This window comes from Callospermophilus lateralis, chromosome 5 (genome assembly GCF_048772815.1).
Source record: "Callospermophilus lateralis isolate mCalLat2 chromosome 5, mCalLat2.hap1, whole genome shotgun sequence".
In the NCBI taxonomy this organism is placed as follows: Eukaryota; Metazoa; Chordata; class Mammalia; order Rodentia; family Sciuridae; genus Callospermophilus; species Callospermophilus lateralis.
Genome location: NC_135309.1, coordinates 47,331,536 through 47,338,255, shown reverse-complemented (window position 1 = coordinate 47,338,255; position 6,720 = coordinate 47,331,536). Strand labels below are relative to the sequence as shown.

The following is a 6,720-nucleotide window of genomic DNA, read 5'->3' as shown; positions in this document are numbered from 1 at the left end:
TATAAATTCTTATGCATTGGCCAACATCAAATTTGTCATGATAATTCTTAGCTCTGACATATTTAGGCTAAGTACAAATAATCTATTCCCCCACAACCTCACTATCAGATTTTAAGGAAGGTAAGTTTTGGGCCATACAGATATTTGTAAAACAAAATTTTAAATAACAAGCACAATATTTTGTTATATAAATAACAGGCACAAAATATTTCAAACAAGTTTTCAGTATATGAAGTCCCAGTTATCTGTCCTTGTAGGTGATCCAACCACACAAAGATGGTTTCCTCAGAGCAAATAGAATAATATTTGAGAGACAATAACCTGGTACCCCCATAATTATCATGAGGCCCACGGAAATCTTCCCTTCAATGTCTGGACACACTTTTCAGGGATAAAGCCATGGGTTTTAGTCCCGTGGGTGAAAAATACAGATCTTTCTAGAGTATTGACCTCTCACAGAAATGTAAAGATTATCTGTGAAATATCTTTATCAACCCAGGTATTTTGACTACCTTAATCTCCAATTCAAGAGCTCATTTCTAACTTTCAACCATGTCAACTAACCCACTAACTTCCCCAATGAAAACCCATTACTGACATGCATTATGCTAATTAGAAAAGTTTCAGATGTCGATCAAGTTGTAGTTAGTTGAAGCACTGGCAGAAGATGCCCTTGGAGTGAGATCCAGCTGACATATTTTCGGATTTTCTCTGGACTACACTTCATTCTTTGGGACACCTGATACATAACAAGCACATAAATAAATCCACATTGTTTATGCTAATAAATTTTTAAACTAAGTTTAAAAAAAAAGGCAGACACCCTCTCCCAAGACCCTGCCCTGCACCTTGGTCTGCCCCGCTGACTAGGCGCAAACTGGGAGCCCCGGCAGGCTGTGGCAGTCCATGGGGTGTGGCCGGGCTCCGTGTGGACGCCACTGTGGCCCATGGGTAGAGTCGGCCAGACTGGCTGGCTTTAGACTAAAAAGATGTCCCTGTATGATGAGCTGGGAGTGGAGACTAGTGACTCAAAAACAGAAGGCTGGTCCCCAAACCTCAAACTTCTGCAGCCACCGCTTCAGGTGAAGAAAGCAGCTGTCACTCAAGCAAAGAGCCAAAGGACAAAGTACAGTCCTTGCTCCAATCATTGATCTGAAGTAGAGTGGCTCCTCAGACCACTGGCCAATTGTGGACACACCAGCACAGGTAGCAGCTGGCCTGAAGGACCCTGTTCCCAGTGGGTTTTCTTCAGGGCAAGTTCTAATTTCCTTAGCTGATAAATATGATCCTATGTTTCCTAAAGATGATGAGAAATTAGTGAAGCACCAAAGACAAGGGAAAAAAACATACAGAGACTTGAAGCCAGTGGGTTGTCAAGGTGACCAGATCCAGATTCTGATGAGGAAGAAGAGTATGAGCAAGAGCTGGAAAAGAAGTGTGGGAAGCACTGCCATCGCCCCACCCACAACTCTTGTAGAAAAAGACAGAGTTACCCAGAGATTTTCCCCCATGAAGAGGGCTCCAGACCTCCATCACAGTCTTCCAAAGCTGCAATTCTTTCCCCAGTGTATGAGGAACAGAGATTTCCAACCGCCCTAGCAACTTTCCTTGCTAACATGGGTGGCACAGTTGCACATAAGATCATGCAGAAGTATGGCTTCCAGGAAGGCCAGGGTCTGGGGGAGCACTAGCAGGGGCTGAGCACCACCTTGTCGGTGGAAAAGACCAGCAAGGAGGCGGCAAGGTCCTTGTGAGTGATGCCATGAGGAGGATGAGTCTCAGGATGCCTCCACAAAGTCTGATTCAAATCCATTAACTGAAATACTTAAGTGTCCTACTAAAGTGGTCCTACTGAGACACACGAATGGTGCAGGAGAGGTATATGAGGACTTGGAAGTTGAAACCAAGGAAGAATGTGAAAAATATGGCAAAGTGGAGAAGATGTGTGACATTTGAAATTCCTGGTGCTCCAGGAATTGCAGTTCCAATATTTTTAGAATTTGAGAGAGTCAAATCAGCAATTGGAGCTGTTGTTGATCTGAATGGGAGGCATTTTGGTGGAAGGGTGGTAAAAGCATGTTTGTACAATCTGGATAAATTCGGGGTTTTGGATTTGTTGGAACAAGTTTGATTTTAAGGACTAGAGTCATGTCTGATGATCTTTAAATGAATTGCAAATTGAACAAAGGTAGAAAAATGCAATGGCCTCTGTGGCTGTTGAATATGAGACTCTTAGAAGGACTTCTCAGATATATGTTGATTGATTTCTTTTTTATTTTATGACTTTTTAAAATATAAAAATCCTTTCAAAAATTCAAAAAAAAATCTCCACACTAAAATGCACTTCTTTCTTCATTTCAGAAAAGATTTATTAAAATATGTCTTTAAATGCTCTTTCTTTCTTTGGTCCAATTTTCAATTCACAATTTCTTCATTATGTTATTGAAGAAATTTTATTTCTGTGTTTTTTTTTCAATTTTGAATATTCTACAATTGTTTTCAAGCTTAATCTCCTGGGAATGACTGGTGTTTGTCCCATCACTTCCCTTCCTTGCTATTCTTTTTAGTTCTTAAGTGGTGCTGCCCCTATCCTCAGTTTTTCCTCTAGCGCCACCATCTTCCCTTGGTTCTGATTCTTTATTTCTCATTGTTACTTTATCTTTCTTCCTTTTTAGATATATATTCTCTTTAGTGACTTTGAAAAAGAAATTATTTCCTATGGAAATAATTCTTTCCTTTCCTGGGATATATATTCTCCCAACGTGGATTATTATTCTACTTTTGTACTCTATTATTCATCCTTTAATATTTCACCTTTGCATACTTAAAGTATCCAAAATATCTTGCATATGATATTAACTGATTGATAAATATTTGTTGAGCCAATGGGTTAATAGAGTTACAATAACAAAACAATTCAGAAGGCTTTAACAGTCACTTATAAGTCACATTCTACATGAAGAGAATATTAAATCAAGAAGAAAATCCCAACAGTCATATTAAATTTTAAGCACTGTAAATTCTGTTGTAATAACGAGGGCCAGTAAACATACTCAACAGAGACAAAGGGCAAAGAAAATAACATTGAATATTTGAATTCAGTGTGTAAAATGCACACAAAGGCAAAGCCTACATGACCTCATTTATGTGGAATTTTAAAAAATTGAAATCATAGAACCAGAAAATTGAAGAGTGGTTATCAGGATGAAGGTTAAGAAGGCTGTGAGAATTGGGAAATTTTGGTCAAATGATATAAAATTTCACTTGGGAGAGGAGGAATAATTTCACTAGATCTGTTATACAATACAGTGACTATAGTTTAAAACAACTTATTGTATGATTAACATGCTATAGTACTAATGAACCTTAAAAACTTTGTTCTAAGTAAAATAAGTCAGAAACAGAAGGACAAATATAATTCCATATATACAAGCTACCTAGAATAGTCAAACTCAATAGACAGAAAATAGAGATTACCTGTGGCTAGAAGAGGGGGGAAGTAGGGAGGGATTGATTAATTGCCACAGAGTTTAATACAGGACAATGGAAATTTCTAGAGATGCTCAGTGGTGGTGATGGTACAGCAATGTGAAGGTACAGAATGCAGCAGAAATACATATTTAGAGTGGTTTTAAAAAGCCAGTACATACCCACTGGCCCCATCCTCCTTCCCTGAACACAGTATCGTGAAGAGAGTGCCATAGAACACGATGGTCTCCCATGCCTTCTCAGATGTGGTTTCTCCAACAGTAGCCACCACCACACACCAGAGGAAGGGATTCCTTCTGGACAAGGTCACCAGCTAAAGGTAAATCATATCTATACTGGCTCACGGGGAGGGTCTCCATCCACACCAGGTCAGGGGGAGCGATTCTGTCAGCACTAGCCCAGAACAAGTGAATATTCTACGCTGGCTCAAGGCGAGTGACCACTTACACTGGCTCTACTGAGTCCCCAGCTATTCTGGCAGAGGGTGAGTGAGTCTCTGTGTGCATTGTAGGGAGAGGAACAGAGGTCCAGGCCTTGGAGAGGATGGCTGGCGGGCTCCTGTCTTCACCCTGAGATGAAGCAAGTGGAAGAAGGTGATACAGCAAAGAGAGAACAAACAGGTTCAGAGGCAGGAAGAAAACCAAAACCATATCAGAAACCAAAGGGAACACACTTTCAAGATGGAAGAGTTAGTTAGCACTGGAGAGCCCTCAAAGGATGAAGATTTTTTTTAATAAAATAACTAAGCAAGGAATTTTACAGTTGGTGCACATGAGGATTAGGAGAAGACTATTATAACTTTGCATTACCCACTTCAGTTCTCTAACCGAGAAAGAAGCCAAATAAAATTACATATCACCTGTGGAATTTTGTTTCAACAAAAGACAACTTATCAAGGAAAATTGTCTACATGGGTAGATTGTTTCTTAGATATTATCAGACCAAGAAAGGATAATAATGTATTTTATGTTCACATTTATCACATGGTGTTTATTTTCAAGGGGTAGAAAAGTGTGGTTCCTGGGTTAAAATGGAATCATTCTGGCCACACTCATGTGCAGTCATATCTTCCCATGAGGAAACCCACCAAAAAGATGAAAACTAAGATTGTCACTAGAAACTACTACAGAAGCTGAGAAGAAAGTTCATTAATTTAAAAAAAAAGATGAAGTAGCAGACATTCCGATTACATATCTAAGGCCTACACATCCTAATATTTCAATATTTTATTCCAATACCTACTGGTACCTAATATTTCAATATTTTATTCCAATACCTACAGGTACCAGAGAAGTAAAATGGAAGCAACGCCTCATTTCCAAAGTATAACTTAGAGGAAAAGAGACTGGACTCGGATCAGGTCTGATGGTGCAAAGGAGAATAACCCACATTAAGTCAAAGTATGGAGATCTACACAATCTCACCCCAACATACCACAAGGAAAAGCAGCAGTATCACATTTCTGTGCTAGATGCCATTTATTTATTTATTTAAATCCCTTTCTACCCTTTTCCTGAATTATCCATGTCCTAAAAGGTTGACCTTTGGTTCCCATTGGAATGCACCTGCAAAAGATTAGATGGAAGGAGAAAAATAAGGCTGGGATATGTATTCACTAGCTGTCTTCCTGCCACAGCCCAATCGACAAGCCTGCCTCTCTATAGAAGGCCACAATTCTACGAGGTGGCCTTCTCTGGGATCTGTAACCCAGGACCTCTGGCACTTCAGACCTGGATGGTTAACCACTCCCTGCTGTCACTGGCTAGCAGGTACTGCACTAGCTTTTGTTGGTGTAGGAATTCCTAAATCCTGCTTATTCTTTTGAAAGAGTTCCTGTATTAAACTGTCCTTGACATACACTATCTTCTGCCAGGACCTTAATTAAAACATACTATATTGCAAATAAAATAAAGTAAGAGAAACAGCATGCAGGAGAGAGAGAGAGAGAGAGAGAGAGAGAGAGAGAGAGAGAGAGAGAGAGAGAGAGAATCCAGCAAAAAAGAAAATATAACCCAAGCAACAGAAGCAGATTCCTTGTCTATTTTTGCAATATATTGTGCAAGCCTTTAATTTGATAAACAAGAGCTTAAATACAAGATCATTAAGTCATAGAATGAAATTTAAAAGAGCATTGCAGAAATAAGGCAACAAAATGAGAAAAAACAAGATAATGAACCACTGTCATCCACTACCTGTGGAATCAGGAAAAGGCAGAATGAAGAGAGCTGAGAAGAAAATTAATGAGATCAAGAAAGTCACAATAAAAGCAGAAGGAAACACACAGACTAAAGCAATTAGGGAGACATGAGTAAAATGAAAGACACACAGCATAAAGATAATCAACTTCTCTGAAGTTAGGGAAGCCAAAATATATTCTAAAATATTTAGGAAATTCCTGAAATGGCAGAAGAACTAAACTTGCAGATAAAGTTTCAGTTGAACTAAATAAATGTATATCAGAATTTCTGGGAAATAAGCTTTAAGTATAAAAAGAGTTCTGGAGGTATCTAGATAAAGAGACCAAATTATCCACAAGAGTGGGAAACTATGCCAGCTTCAGTTTCCCCCATGGCAATAATCAATGCCTGGAAGACTGGGAGATGTTTCAGTGACTAAAGGCAATATGTAGGAGCCAACAATATCTGACTCAGACAAGTCATAGTTGAAGCGTAAAGCAACAAAAGGAAACACACAAATGTGAAAATATCCAAGGACTCTTTGAAAAAACAAATCCATAATGAAGTCTAGCCAAACAAGAAAAAAAATAGAAATAAAATATACAGCAAGAAAGAAGTCGTTATAAATGGCCTAGTACAAAGCACTGAACCTATTTAAACATGAAACCAAGACTAAAGAGATTGTGGTCTCAAAAAAATCTATGAGTATTATAAATGCCAAAGAAATAAAATTACACAACAGAAAAATCAGAGCAGCAAGATGAGAGGTGACAGCAATATAAGAGTGCTAATCAATTCACCATTCATAGCTGGGAGTCAATAAATACTTTCTAAATTAGAAACAGGTTTATCATGTTTTTTTTCTCTTAGCATTAATAGAATGTTTTAGAAATAAATATCTCTTGAAGTGAAGTAACATTAATCTGAAATTCATTAGTTCATTTGGCTTTGCTTTAGTTGTCTTCTGTTAAATTCAAGTAAATAGAATTGAATACTTTTTATTAAAATAGCACATTAGTTATGTCCTTGTAAAATTACTTGCACCTACTGATCT

General features: G+C 38.2%; 1 pseudogene; it reads left to right on the top strand.

The window, feature by feature from the left end:
• The first annotated feature begins 989 nt into the window (after positions 1-989).
• Positions 990-2,131, top strand: LOC143399156 (splicing factor 45 pseudogene; annotated as a pseudogene).
• Positions 2,132-6,720: the final 4,589 nt, after the last annotated feature.